The sequence below is a fragment of the Aristolochia californica genome, unplaced genomic scaffold (assembly GCF_029961685.1).
Source record: "Aristolochia californica isolate CCGP_79_NKW_82.1479 unplaced genomic scaffold, dmAriCali1.0.hap1 SCAF_7, whole genome shotgun sequence".
Taxonomy (NCBI): domain Eukaryota; kingdom Viridiplantae; phylum Streptophyta; class Magnoliopsida; order Piperales; family Aristolochiaceae; genus Aristolochia; species Aristolochia californica.
The window spans coordinates 25,856,386-25,870,924 of NW_027182268.1; positions in this window are offsets into that span (position 1 = coordinate 25,856,386).

A 14,539-nucleotide genomic window follows, 5' to 3' on the forward strand; every position below is an offset into this window, starting at 1 on the left:
CACATTACAATCATCTATGTGTAATTATGTCAGCTTTTTGCAAATGGGAAAAAGAATGGCATGTTTGACTCGGGTAAATTTCCCACCGCAAGTTCACTTGAGAATGTAATGAGCGTTTGTTATTCTCTTTAAAAGCTTTGCATCCATAGCTCATTTGCATCTTTAACATGTTTCAAACATGCATATCCATTTTTAAAACATGTGTGGATGAAAACTCTTTCTTACAAAATTCCAAGCTATTAGGGTTAAACTCGTGGAATTTCCAAAAATTGGATAACAAAACTTTTGTGTTCCTTTGTGTTGGGTGAATAAATTTTCTTGATTTATATTTGTTATTTTTTTAAATTTTTTCCAAACATCAACAATACAATTTTCATTTTGTTGTAAGCTTTTTGCCTTGTTTGTTTTCGAAATGAAGGGAGAGCGAAAAGTCAAAGTTTTGATTTAAGAAAAGAGTGTACATCTAAAATGGAAAACCACAATGCACAATTTTAGGGAGAGATAATTCCAAAGAGTGTCTGTAATTTTTAGTGATTCTTAGCCCTTTTTAGTTTTTATATCTCAGGTTTTGCAATCGTCGGGAAAAATTGGTGGCAGAGGATTTTTAACTGAGTGTTGAATTGCAATCCATAAGTCATTTCATACAAAAATATAGAACGTTACGCATAAGAAATGACTTTACAATCATCTATGATTAATTATGTCAGCTTTTTGCAAATGGGCAAAATAATGGCATGTTTGACTCGGGAAATATCCCACCGCAAGTTCACTTGAGAATTTAATGAGCGTTTGTTATTCTCTTTAAAAGCTTTGCATCCATAGCTAATTTGCATCTTTAACATGTTTCAAACATGCATATCCATTTTTAAAACATGTGTGGATGAAATCTCTTTCTTGCAAAATTCCAAGCTATTAGGGTTAAACTAGTGGAATTTCCCAAAATTGGATAACAAAACTTTTGTGTTCATTTGTGTTGGGTGAATAAATTTTCTTTATTTATATTTGTTATTGTTTTAAATTTTTTCCATACATCAACTATAAATTTTTTATTTTGTTGTAAGCTTTTTGCCTTGTTTGTTTTCGTGATGAAGGGAGAGCGAAAAGTCAAAGTTTTGATTTAAGAAAAGAGTGTACATCTAAAATGGAAAAGCACAATGCTCAATTATAGGGAGAGATAATTCCAAAGAGTGTCTGTAATTTTTAGGGATTTTAAGCCCTTTTTACTTTTTATATTTCAGGTTTTGCAATCATCGGGAAAAATTGGTGGCAGAGGATTTTTAACTGAGTGTTGAATTGCAATCCATAAGTCATTTCATACAAAAATATAGCCCGTTACGCATGATAAATCACTTTACAATCATCTATGATTGTTAGATCAAATTTTTGAAAATGGGCAAAATAATGACTTGTTAGACTCGGGTAAATATCCCACCGCACGTTCACTTGAGAATTTAATGAGCGTTGGTTATTCTCTTTAAAATCTTTGGATCCAAAGGTCATTTGAATATTGAACATGTTTCAAGCATGCATATCCATTTTTAAAACATGTGTAGAAAAAATCTCCTTCATGTAAACTTCCAAGCTTAATAGGGTTGGACTAATGGAATTTCCACAACTTGGATAAAAAACCTTTTGTGTTCATTTGTGGTGTGTGAATAGATATTTTTTATTTACATTAGTTAATATTTAAATATTTTCCACACATCAACTATAAAATTTTTATTTTGTTGTGATCATTTTTGCCTTTTTTGTTTACGTGATGAAGGGGGAGCAAAAAGTAAAAGTTCTGATTTAAGAAAAAAGTGTATATCTAAAATTGAAATGCACAATGCACAAATGCAGAGAGAGATATTTCCAAAGAGTGTCTGTAATTTTTAGGGATTGTAAGCTCTTTTTAGTTTTTATATCTCAGGTTTTGCAATCGTCGGGAAAAATTGGTGGGAGAGGATTTGTAACTGAGTGTCGAATTGCAATTCATAAGTCATTTCATACAAAAATATAGCCCGTTACGCATGATAAATCACATTACAATCATCTATGATTAATTATGTCAGCTTTTTGCAAATGGGAAAAAGAATGGCATGTTTGACTCAGGTAAATATCCCACCGCAAGTTCACTTGAGAATTTAATGAGCGTTTGTTATTCTCTTTAAAAGCTTTGCATCCATAGCTCATTTGCATCTTTAACATGTTTCAGACATGCATATCCATTTTTAAAACATGAGTGGATGAAATCTCTTTCTTGCAAAATTCCAAGCTAATAGGGTTAAACAACTGGAATTTCCCAAAATTGGATAACAAACCTTTTGTGTTCTTTTGTGTTGGGTGAATAAATTTTCTTTATTTATATTTTTTATTGTTTTAAAATTTTTCCATATATCAACTATAAAATTTTCATTTTGTTGTAAGCTTTTTGCCTTGTTTGTTTTCGGGATGAAGGGACATCGAAAAGTCAAAGTTTTGATTTCAGAAAAAAGTGTACATCTATAATGGAAAAGCACAATGCACAATTGTAGTGAGAGATAATTCCAAAGAGTGTCTGTAATTTTTTGGGATTGTTAGCTCTTTTTAGTTTTTATATCTCAGGTTTTGCAATTGTCGGGAAAAATTGGTGGCAGAGGATTTTTAACGGAGTGTTGAATTGCAATCCATAACTCATTTCATACAAAAATATAGCCCGTTACGCAAGATAAATCACTTTACAATCATCAATGATTGTTAGATCAAATTTTTGAGAATGGGCAAGATAATGACTTGTTAGACTCAGGTAAATATCCCACTGCACGTTCACTTGAGAATTTAATGATCGTTTGTTATTCTCTTTAAAAGCTTTGGATCCATACGTCATTTGAATATTTAAAATGTTTCAAGCACGCATATCTATTTTTAAAACATGTGTAGAAAAAAATCTCCTTCATGTAAAATTTCAAGATTAATAGGTTTGGACTAATGGAATTTCCCAAATTTGGATAACAAAACTTTTGTGTTCATTTGTGGTGTGTGAATAGATATTTTTTATTTACATTAGTTATTATTTTAAATATTTTCCACACATCAACTATAAAATTATTATTTTGTTGTTATCTTTTCTGCCTTTTTTGTTTACGGGATGAAGGGGGAGCGAAAAGTCAAAGTTCTGATTTAAGAAAAAAGTGTACATCTAAAATGGATATGCACAATGCATAAATGTAGAGAGAGATATTTCCAAAGAGTGTCTGTATGTTTTAGGGATCGTATGCACTTTTTCATTTTTAAATCTAAGGTTTTACAATCGTCGGGAAACGGGGGAGGTGGGCAATTTTGAACTGAGTGTTGACTTCAAATCCATAAGTCATTTCTTAAAAAAATATAGCCCGTTACGCATGACTAATCACTTTACAATCAACTATGATTGTTAGCTCAACTTTTTGAATATGGGCAAAATAATGGCTTGTTTGACTCGGGTAAATATCCCACTACAAGTTCACTTGAGCATTTAATGAGCGTTGGTCATTCTCTTTAAAAGCTTTGCATCCATAGCTGATTTACATCTTTAACATGTTTCAAACATGCATATCCATTTTTAAAACATGTGTGGATGAAATCTCTTTCTTGCAAAATTCCAAGCTATTAAGGTTAAACTAGTCGAATTTCCCAAAATTGGATAACAAAACTTTGGTGTTCATTTGTGGTGTGTGAATAGATATTTTTTATTTACATTAGTTATTATTTTAAATATTTTCCACACATCAACAATAAAATTTTTATTTTGTTGTGATCTTTTTTGCCTTATTTGTTTACGGGATGTAGAGGGACCGAAAACCCAAAGTTCTGATTAAAGAAAAAAGCGTACATCTAAAATGAAAATGCACAATGCACAAATGTAGAGAGAGAGATTTCCAATGAGTATCTGTATGTTTTAGGGATCGTATGCACTTTTTCGTTTTTATATCTAAGGTTTTGCAATCGTCGGGAAACGGGGGAGGCGGCCGATTTTTAACTGATTGTTGACTTCAAATCCAAAAGTCATTTCTTACAAAAATATGGCCCGTTACGCGTGACAAATCACTTTACAATCATCTATGATTATTAGCTCAACTTTTTAAATATGGGCAAAATAATGGCTTGTTTGACTCGGGCAAATATCCCACCGCACGTTCGCTTGAGAATTAAGTGAGCGTTTGTTATTCTCTTTAAAAGCTTTGGATCCATAGGTCATTTGAATCTTTAACATGTTTCTGGCATGCATATCCATTTTCAAAAAATGTGTAGAAAAAATCTCCTTCATGTAAAATTCCAAGATATTAATTCTGGACTAGAGGAATTTCCCAAACTTGGATTACAAAACTTTTGTATTCATTTGTGGTGTGTGACTAAATTTTCTTCATTTAATTTTTTTATTGTTTTCAACTTTTTTTGTACATCAACTATGAAATTTTCATTTTGCTGTGATCTATTTGCCTTTTTTTTTTACATGATGAAGGGAGCGCGAAAAACTCGAAGTTTTGATTTAAGAAAAATGTGTCCATCTAAAACGGAAATGCAATTTGCACATATGTAGAGAGAGATAATTCCAATGAGTGCCTGTAATTTTTATGGATCGTATGCATTTTTTCGTTTTTATATCTAAGGTTTTGCAATCATCGGGAAACGGGGGAGGCGGGCGATATTTAACTGACTGTTGAGTTCAAATCCATAAGTCATTTCTTACAAAAATATGGCCCATTACACATGACAAATCCCTTTACAATCATCTATGATTGTTAGCTCAACTTTTTGAATATGGGCAAAATAATGGCTTGTTTGACTCGGGCAAATATCCCACCGCACGTTCACTTGAGAATTTAATGAGCGTTTGTTATTCTCTTTAAAAGCTTTGGATCCATAGGTCATTTGAATCTTTAACATGTTTCTGGCATGCATATCCATTTTTAAAACATGTGTAGAAAAATTGTCCTTCATGTAAAATTCCAAGATATTAGTTTTTGACTAGTGGAATTTCCCAAACTTGGACAACAAAACTATTGTGTTCATTTGTGATGTGTGAATAAATTTTCTTCATTTATTTTTTTTATTGTTTTAAACTTTTTCCGTACATCAACTATGAAATTTTTATTTTGCTGTGATATTTTTGCCTTTTTTTGTTACGGGAAGAAGGGAACGCGAAAAACTCGAAGTTTTGATTTAAGAAAAATGTGTACTTCTAAAACGGAAATGCAATTTGCACATATGTAGAGAGAGATAATTCCAATGAGTGCCTATAATTTTTAGGGATTGTAAGCACCTTTTTGTTTTTATATCTCAGGTTTTGCAATCGTTGGAAAAAATGGGTTGCGGAGGATTTTTAACTGAGTGTTGAATTGCAATCCATAAGTTATTTCATACAAAAATATAGCCCGTTACGCAAGATAAATCACATTACAATCATCTATGATTAATTATGTCAGCTTTTTTCAAATGGGCAAAATAATAGCATGTTTGACTCGGGTAAATATCCCACCGCAAGTTCACTTGAGAATTTAATGAGCGTTTGTTATTCTCTTTAAAAGCTTTGAATCCATAACTCATTTGCATCTTTTCTGCCATTTTTGTTTACGGGATGAAGGGTAAGCGAAAACTCAAAGTTCAGATTTAAGAAAAGAGTGTACATCTAAAGTAGAAATGCACAATGCACAAATGTAGACAGAGATATTTCCAAAGAGTGTCTGTATGTTTTAGGGATCGTATGCACTTTTTCGTTTTTATATCTAAGGTTTTGCAATCGTCGGGAAATGGGGGACGCGGGCGATTTTTAACTGAGTGTTGAGTTCAAATCCACAAGTCATTTCTTACAAAAATATGGCCCGTTATGCATGAAAAATCACTTTACAATCATCAATGATTGTTAGCTCAACTTTTTAAATATGGGCAAAATAATGGCTTGTTTGACACGGGCAAATATCCCACCGCACGTTCACTTGAGAATTTAATGAGCGTTTTTTATTCTCTTTATTACCTTTTGATCCATAGGTCATTTGAATCTTTAACATGTTTTTGGCATGCATATCCATTTTTAAAACATGGGTAGAAAAAATCTCCTTCATGTAAAATTCCAAGATATTAGTTTTGGACTAGTGGAATTTTCCAAGCTTGGATAACAAAACTATTGTGTTCATTTGTGGTGTGTGAATAAATTTTCTTCATTTACTTTTTTTATTGTTTTAAACTTTTTCCATACATCAACTATGAAATTTTCATTTTTCTGTGATCAATTTGCCTTTTTTTTTTTTACGGGATGAAGTGAGGGGAAAAACTTGAAGTTTTGATTTAAGAAAAATGTGTACATCTAAAACGGAAATGCACAATGCAAATATGTAGAGAGAGATAATTCCAAAGAGTGCTTGTAATTTTTAGGGATTGTAAGCACCTTTTCGTTTTTATATCTCAGGTTTTGCAATCGTCAGGAAAAATGGGTTGCGGAGGATTTTTAACTGAGTGTTGAATTGCAATCCATAAGTCATTTCATACAAAAATATAGCCCGTTACGCATGATAAGTCACATTACAATCATCTATGATTAATTATGTCAGCTTTTTTCAAATGGGAAAAATAATGGAATGTTTGACTCGGGTAAATATCCCACCGCAAGTTCACTTGAGAATTTAATGAGCGTTTGTTATTCTCTTTGAATGCTTTGCATCCATAGCTCATTTGAATCTTTAACAAGTTTCAAGCATGCATATCCATTTTTAAAACATGTGTAGAAAAAATCTCCTTCATGTAAAATTCCAAGCTTAATAGGGTTGGACTAATGGAATTTCCCAAACTTGGATAACAAAACTTTTTGGTTCAATTGTGGTGTGTGAATAGATATTTTTTTTACATTAGTTAATATTTTAAGTATTTTCCACACATCAACTATAAAAGTTTTATTTTGTTGTGATCTTTTCTGCCTTTTTTGTTTACAGTATGAAGGGGGAGTGAAAACTCAACGTTTTAATTTAAGAAAAAAGTTTACGTCTAACATGGAAATGCACAATGTACAAATGTAGAGAGAGATATTTCCAAAGAGTGTCTGTATGTTTTAGGGATCGTATCCACTTTTTTCGTTTTTATATCTAAGGTTTTGCAATCGTCAAGAAACAGGGGAGGCAGCCGATTTTTAACAGAGTGTTGACTTCAAATCCACAAGTCATTTCTTACAAAAATATGGCACATTACGCATGACAAATCACTTTACAATCATCTATGATTGCTAGCTCAACTTTTTAAATATGGGCAAAATAATGGCTTGTTTGACTCGGGCAAATATCCCACCGCACGTTCACTTTAGAATTTAAATAGCGATTTTTATTCTCTTAAAAGCTTTGGATCCGTAGGTGATTTGAATATTTAACATGTTTCTGGCATGCATATCCATTTTTAAAACATGTGTAGAAAAAATCTCCTTCATGTAAAATTCCAACATATTAGTTTTCGACTAGTGGAATTTCCCAAACTTGGATAACAAAACTATTGTGTTCATTTGTGGTGTGTGAATAAATTTTCTTCATTTACTTTTTTTAGTTTTAAACTTTTTCCATTCATCAACTATGAAATTTTCATTTTGCTATGATCTATTTGCCTTTTTTTTTTTTACAGGATGAAGGCAGGGCGAAAAACTCGAAGTTTTGATTTAAGAAAATATGTACATCTAAAATGGAAATGCACGATGCACATATGTAGAGAGTGATAATTCCGAAGAGTGCCTATAATTTTTAGGGATTGTAAGCACCTTTTCATTTTTATATCTCAGGTTTTGCAATCGTTGGGAAAAATGGGCTGCGGAGGATTTTTAACTGAGTGTTGAATTGCAATCCATAAGTCATTTCATAGAAAAATATAGCCCGTTACGCATGAAAAATCACATTGCAATCGTCTATGATTAATTATGACAGCTTTTTGCAAATGGGCAAAATAATGGCATGTTTGACTCGGGTAAATATCCCACCGCAAGTTCACTTGAGAATTTAATGAGCGTTTGTTATTCTCTTTAAAAGCTTTGGATCCATAGGTCATTTGAATCTTTAACATGTTTCAAGCATGCATATCCATTTTTAAACATGTGTAGGAAAAATCTCCTTCATCTAAAATTCCAAGATATTAGTTTTGGACTAGTGGAATTTCCCAAACTTGGATAACAAAACTATTGTGTTCATTTGTGGTGTGTGAAAAAATTTCTTCATTTACTTTTTTTAATGTTTTAAGCTTTTTCCGTACATCAACTATGAAATTTTCATTTTGCTCTGATCTATTTGCCTTTTTTTTTGCGGGATGAAGGGAGCGCGAAAAACTCGAAGTTTTGATTTAAGAAAAATGTGTACATGTAAAACGGAAATGCAATTTGCACATATGTAGAGAGAGATAATTCCAATGAGTGCCTTTAATTTTTAGGGATCTTATGCACTTTTTCGTTTTTATATCTAAGGTTTTGCAATCGTCGGGAAAAAATGGGTTGCGGAGGATTTTTAACTGAGTGTTGAATTGCAATCCATAACTCATTTCATACAAATATATAGCCCGTTGCGCAAGATAATTCACATTACAATCATCTATAATTAATTATGTCAGCTTTTCGCAAATGGGCAAAGTAATGGCATGTTTGACTCGAAAAAATATCCCACCGCAAGTTCACTTGAGAATTTAATAAGCGTTTGTTATTCTCTTTAAAAGCTTTGCATCCATAACTCATTTGCATCTTTAACATGTTTCAAACATGCATATCCATTTTTAAAACATGTGTAGAACAAATCTCCTTCAAGTAAAATACCAAGATATTAGTTTTGGACTAGTGGATTTTCCCAAACTTGGATAACAAAACTATCGTGTTCATTTGTGGTGTGTGAATAAATTTTCTTCATTTACTTTTTTTATTTTTTAAAACTTTTTCCGTACAACAACTATGAAATTTTCATTTTGCTGTGATCTATTTGCCTTTTTTTTTTAAGGGATGAAGGGAGCGTGAAAAACTCGAAGTTTTGATTTAAGAAAAATGTGTATAACTAAAACGGAAATGCAATTTGCACATATGTAGAGAGAGATCATTCCAATGAGTGCCTATAATTTTTAGGGATTGTAAGCACCTTTTTGTTTTTATATCTCAGGTTTTGCAATCGTTGGAAAAGAAGGGTTGCGGAGGATTTTTAACTGAGTGTTGAATTGCAATCCATAAGTCATTTCATACAAAAATATAGCCCGTTAAGGAAGATAAATCACATTACAATCATCTATGATTAATTATGTCAGCTTGTTTCAAATGGGCAAAATAATGGCATGTTTGACTCGGGTAAATATCCCACCGCAAGTTCACTTGAGAATTTAATGAGCGTTTGTTATTCTCTTTAAAAGCTTTGAATCCATAACTCATTTGCATCTTTAACATTTTTCAAACATGCATATCCATTTTTAAAACATGTGTGGATGAAATCTCTTTCTTGCAAAATTCCAAGCTATTAGGGTTAAACTAGTAGAATTTCCCAAAATTGGATAACAAAACTTTTGTGTTCATTTGTGTTGGGTGAATAAATTTTCTTTATTTATATTTGTTATTGTTTTAAATTTTTTCCATACATCAACTATAAAATTTTCATTTTGTTGTCAGCTTTTTGTCTTGTTTGTCTACGGGATGAAGGGAGAGCGAAAAGTCAAAGTTTTGATTTAAGAAAAAAGTGTACATCTAAAATGGAAAGCACAATGCACAATTGTAGGGAGAGATAATTCCAAAGAGTGTCTTTAATTTTTAGGGATTGTAAGCTCTTTTTAGTTTTTATATCTCAGGTCTTGCAATCGTCGGGAAAAATTAGTGGCAGAGTATTTTTAACTGAGTGTCGAATTGCAATCCATAAGTCATTTCATACAAAAATATAGCCCGTTATGCAAGAAAAATCACTTTACAATCATCTATGATTGTTAGATCAAATTTTCTAAAATGGGCAAAATAATGACTTGTTAGACTCGGGTAAATATCCCACCGCACGTTCACTTGAGAATTTAATGAGCGTTTTTTATTCTCTTTAAAAGCTTTGGATCCATAGGTCATTTGAATCTTTAACATGTTTCAAGATTGCATATCCATTTTTAAAACATGTGTAGAAAAAATCTCCTTCATGTAAAATTCCAAGCTTAATAGGGTTGGACCAATGGAATTTCCCAAACTTGGATAAAAAAACTTTTGTGTTAATTTGTGGTGTGTGAATAGATATTTTTTATTTACATTAGTTATTAATTTAATTATTTTCCACACATAAAATATAAAAATTTTATTTTGTTGTGATCTTTTCTGCCTTTTTTGTTTACGGGATGAAGGGGAGCGAAAAATCAAAGTTTTGATTTACGAAAAAGTGTACATCTAAAATGGAAATGCACAATGCACAAATGTAGAGAGAGATATTTTCAAAGAGTGTCTGTATGTTTTAGGGATCGTATGCACTTTTTTGTTTTTATATCTAAGGTTTTGCAATCGTCGGGAGACGGGAGAGGCAAGCGATTTTTAACTGAGAGTTGAGTTCAAATCCACAAGTCATTTCTTACAAAAATAAGGCCCGTTACGCATGACAAATCCCTTTAATCTATGATTGTTAGCTCAAATTTTTGAATATGGGCAAAATAATGGCTTGTTTGACTCAGGCAAATATTCCACCGCACGTTCACTTGAGAATTTAATGAGCGTTTGTTATTCTCTTTAACAGCTTTGGATCCATAGGTCATTTGAATCTTTAACATGTTTCTGGCATGCATATCCATTTTTAAAACATGTGTAGAAAAAATCTCCTTCATGTAAAATTCCAAGATATTAGTTTTGGACTAGTGGAATTTCCCAAACTTGGATAACAAAACTATTGTGTTCATTTGTGGTGTGTGAATAAATTTTCTTCATTTAATTTTTTTATTGTTTTAAGCTTTTTCCGTACATCAACTATGAAATTTTCATTTTTCTGTGATCTATTTCCCTTTTTTTTTATAGGATGAAGGGAGCGCGAAAAACTCGAAGTTTTGATTTAAGAAAAATGTGTACATCTAAAACGGAAATGCAATTTGCACATATGTAGAGAGAGATAATTCCAATGAGTGCCTGTAATTTTTAGGGATTGTAAGCACCTTTTTGTTTTTATATCTCAGGTTTTGCAATCGTCGGGAAAAATGGGTTGCGGAGGATTTTTAACTGAGTATTGAATTGCAATCCATAAGTCATTTCATACAAAAATATAGCCCGTTACGCATGATACATCACATTACAATCATCTATGGTTAATTATGTCAGCTTTTTGCAAATAGGCAAAATAATGGCATGTTTGACTCGGGTAAATATCCCACCGCAAGTTCACTTGAGAATTTAATGAGCGTTTGTTATTCTCTTTAAAAGCTTTGCATCCATAACTCATTTGCATCTTTAACATGTTTCAAACATGCATATCCATTTTTAAACATGTGTGGATGAAATCTTTTTCTTGGAAAATTCCAAGCTATTAGGGTTAAACTAGTGGTATTTCCCAAAATTAGATAACAAAACTTTTGTGTTCATTTGTGTTGGGTGAATAAATTTTCTTTATTTATATTTGTTATTGTTTTAAATTTTTTCCATACATCAACTATAAAATTTTCATTTTGTTGTAAGCTTTTTGCTATGTTTGTTTACGGGATGAAGGGAGAGCGAAAAGTCAAAGTTCTGATTGAAGAAAAAAGTGTACATCTAAAATGGAAAAGCACAATGCACAATTGTAGGGAGAGATAATTCCAAAGAGTGTCTGTAATTTTTAGGGATTGTAAGCTCTTATTAGTTTTTATATCTCAGGTCTTGCAATCGTCGGGAAAAATTAGTGGCAGAGTATTTTTAACTGAGTGTTGAATTGCAATCCATAAGTCATTTCATAGAAAAATATAGCCCGTTACGCATGATAAATCACTTTACAATCATCTATGATTGTTGGATCAAATTTTTGAAAATGGGCAAAATAATGACTTGTTAGACTCGGGTAAATATCCCACCGCACGTTCACTTGAGAATTTAATGAGCGTTTGTTATTCTCTTTAAAAGCTTTGGATACATAGGTCATTTGAATCTTTAACATGTTGCAAGCAAGCATATCCATTTTTAAAACATGTGTAGAAAAAATCTCCTTCATGTAAAATTCCAAGCTTAATAGGGTTGGACTAATGGAATTTCCCAAACTTGGATAACAAAACTTTTGTGTTCATTTGTGGTGTGTGAATAGATATTTTTTATTTACATTAGTTATTAATTTAAAAATTTTCCACACGTAAAATATAAATTTTTTATTTTGTTGTGATCTTTTCTGCCTTTTTTGTTTACGGGATGAAGGGGGAGCGAAAAATCAAAGTTCTGATTTAAGAAAAAAGTGTACATCTAAAATGGAAATGCACAATGCGCAAATGTGGAGAGAGATATTTCCAAAGAATGTCTGTATGTTTTAGGGATCGTATGCACTTTTTCGTTTTTATATCTAAGGTTTTGCAATCGTTGGGAAACCGGGGAGGCAGGCGATTTTTAACTGAGAGTTGAGTTCAAATCCATAAGTCATTGCTTACAAAAATATGGCCCGTTATGCGTGACAAATCCCTTTACAATCATCTACTATTGTTTGCTCAACTGTTTGAATATGGGCAAAATAATGGCATGTTTGACTCGGGTAAATATCCCACCGCAAGTTCACTTGAGAATTTAATGAGCGTTTGTTATTCTCTTTAAAATCATTGCATCCATAGCTCATTTGCATCTTTAACATGTTTCAAACATGCATATCCATTTTTAAAACATGTGTGGATGAAATCTCTTTCTTGCAAAATTCCAAGCTATTAGGGTTAAACTAGTGGAATTTCCCAAAATTGGATTACAAAAATTTTGTGTTCATTTGTGTTGGGTGAATAAATTTTTTTTATTTGTATTTGTTATTTTTTTAAATTTTTTCCATACTTCAACTATAAAATTTTCATTTTGTTGTAATCTTTTTCCCATGTTTGTTTTCGGGATGAAGGGAGAGCGAAAAGTCAAAGTTTTGATTTAAGAAAAAAGTGTACATCTAAAATGGAAAAGCACAATGCACAATTGTAGGGAGAGATAATTCCAAAGAGTGTCTGTAATTTTTAGGGATTGTTAGCTCTTTGTAGTTTTCATATTTTAGGTTTTGCAATAGTCTGGAAAAATTGGTGGTAGAGGATTTTTAACTGAGTGTTGAATTGAAATCCATAAGTCATCTCATACAAAAATATAGCCCGTTACGCATGATAAATCACTTTACAATCTTCCATGATTGTTAGATCAAATTTTTGAAAATGGGCAAAATAATGACTATTTAGACTCGGGTAATTATCCCGCCGCATGTTCACTTGAGAATTTAATCAGCATTTGTTATTCACTTTAAAAGCTTTGGATCCATAGGTCATTTGAATATTTAACATGTTTCAAGCATGCATATCCATTTTTAAAACATGTGTAGAAAAAATCTCCTTCATGTAAAATTCCAAGCTTAATAGGGTTGGACTAATGGAATTTCCCAAACTTGGATAACAAAACCTTTGTGTTCATTTGTAGTGTGTGAATAGATATTTTTTATTTACATTAGTTAATATTTTAAATATTTTGCACACATCAACGATAAAATTTTTATTTTGTTGTGATCTTTTCTGCCTTTTTTGTTTACAGATAAAGGGGGAGCGAAAACTCAACGTTTTGATTTAAGAAAAAAGTTTACATCTAAAATGGAAATGCACAATGTACAAATGTAGAGAGAGATATTTCCAAAGAGTGTCTGTATGTTTTGGGGATCGTGTGAATTTTTTCGTTTTTATATCTATGGTTTTGCAATCGTCAGGAAACAGGGGAGGCGACCGATTTTTAACTGAGTGTTGACTTCAAATCCATAAGTCATTTCTTACAAAAATATGGCCCGTTATGCATGACAAATCACTTTACAATCATCTATGATTGTTAGCTCAACTTTTTAAATATGGGCAAAATAGTGGCTTGTTTGACTAGGGCAAATATCCCTCCGCACGTTCACTTGAGAATTTAATGAGCGATTTTTATTCACTTTGAAAGCTTTGGATCCATAGGTCATTTGAATATTTAACATGTTTCTGGCATGAATATCCATTTTTAAAACATGTGTAGAAAAAATCTCCTTCATGTAACTATCCAAGATATTAATTTTGGACTAGTGGAATTTCCCAAACTTGGATAACAAAACTATTGTGTTCATTTGTGGTGTGTGAATAAATTTTCTTCATTTACTTTTTTTATTGTTTTAAACTTTTTTCGTACATCAACTATGAAATTTTCATTTTGCTGTGATCTATTTGCCTTTTTTTTTTTACGGGATCAAGGCAGGGCGAAAAACTCGAAGTTTTGATTTAAGAAAAATGTGTACATCGAAAACGGAAATGCACAATGCACATATGTAGAGAGATATAATTCCAAAGAGTGCCTATAATTTTTAGACATTGTAAGCACCTTTTCGTTTTTATATCTCAGGTTTTGCAATCGTCGGGAAAAATGGGCTGCGGAGGATTTTTAAGTGAGTGTTGA